We start from the raw sequence: 1760 nt of genomic DNA on the forward strand, positions 1-1760 counted from the left end.
GCATCGTGGCAAGCGTGCAGTGACGTGCATTAAGATAGTAGAGTGAAGCAGACGATGCAGAGTGCAGTAAGCGTGCAATAAACTTCCATTTACAAAGTAGTGATAAGACGACAACAGATAACGACGTGTGCGCGAGACAATCATGTGACATCACACGTCATGTCTACCGGCATTGACAGCTCCCAGCGATGACGTACATTCAGATTCATTAAAGAGATCTTGTTCAAATGTTCACTTGTTCCAGTTTGGCCCAGAAATATGATGTATCAATGCTATACGCTGCAATTGAGTCACTATTTCGACAATATGATTATCACTTTTTCTGAGTGTAGCCTCTTTGTGAAGGACCAAGCGCGTCTCAATATCGATCGCGCCCCCCTCAATAGCTGCTACCTTCAAGTATACACGATGTCATTCATATTTAAAATTACCACGCTCTGTCTAATGTTATGGATTCGTGGTTTATGACTCGAAATCGTGTACGAATCGCATTGATAATAATTACTAAAGATATTCTAACTTTCTAAGCAAATTACCACGCTCTGCCTAATGTTGGGGTTTCGTGGTTTATGACTCGAAATCGTGTATGAACCGCATCGAGAATCACTAAAGATATTCTAAGCAAATCTTTGAGAAATGTATATGTCGCACTGGTGCTGATATCCTTCATGAATTTTCGACGGAAGATGTAATTCGTTAGTTACAATTGTTTCATTAAGAACTGTATCTTATGAGCGTCTAGTAACCTAGAAAATTGAAACAACTTGCTCCGCAAGAGAAAATTATCACAGTTTCATTAATAAAATGCTACTTTTATCCAGCCCAAACCCGCAAATGACAATCATGAACATGTATAGAAAATCGATATCAATCGATCATTGCCGGCGTGTTTACCTTCACTTCTATAAACGAAGGACACTCATAATGAATGACCTCATAAGATGTAAATATTTTACCGTGTTTAAGCAGGTGTTAGATACGTGGGCCTACGCGCACATTTGGAACAGTTCCCACGTGGCCATGGTGGTAGTCTTGCATGTCACTGGCATTGCGCCGACACTCGCTGCTGCAATGTCGCTGTTAATGGACACATTAGTGCATTTGTTTCTCTATTACTATTCCGCTATTGTACATTAATGAAGAAAGTTTAAACTTCTCTCATCCGCTTATTTACGATGCGTGCACTTTTGACGAGAAATAGAAGGAATTTAAATTTATAACGAACGTTGACTATACCATTTTTTGTCATTTAATTTGCTTGGCAATGCATCTCATATGCATTGAATTGATGTGTTGGTGTTACAAGGAAGTGTTCACGCTCAATACAAATTACTAGAAGTTCACTTGCATTCGTTTCCTTGATCATTTCATTAGGGGCTTGGATAAATGACATAAATGGAGAATATGAGAAAACAAGTGGACATCCTATTTAATTCTTTCGCATCAAAGTACTTAACTTCAAAGTTCACTTTAGGCATGCGTTGTGAACCATGTTTTCATGGCAAATCTGTCGTATTGTTACACAGCTTTTTCTTAATTCGGTGAATTAAGTGAACAAGGAACACTTATCTCTCACGTGGCTAACGTAACCTTTTGTTAGTAATCAATGGAAATGTAACTGAAAGTTTACTTTAATTCAATCGATTAAATTTAATAATAATCGTGGATTAATTACCGTTGTACTTGGTGAATAATTTTAATGTTTTCCAGAGTGTGAGATTAACTTAGGTGCTTAGCATAAATCATTAGTTACTCAGTAT

The sequence above is a fragment of the Hyalella azteca genome, unplaced genomic scaffold (assembly GCF_000764305.2).
Source record: "Hyalella azteca isolate HAZT.00-mixed unplaced genomic scaffold, Hazt_2.0.2 contig11190, whole genome shotgun sequence".
Lineage (NCBI taxonomy): Eukaryota > Metazoa > Arthropoda > Malacostraca > Amphipoda > Hyalellidae > Hyalella > Hyalella azteca.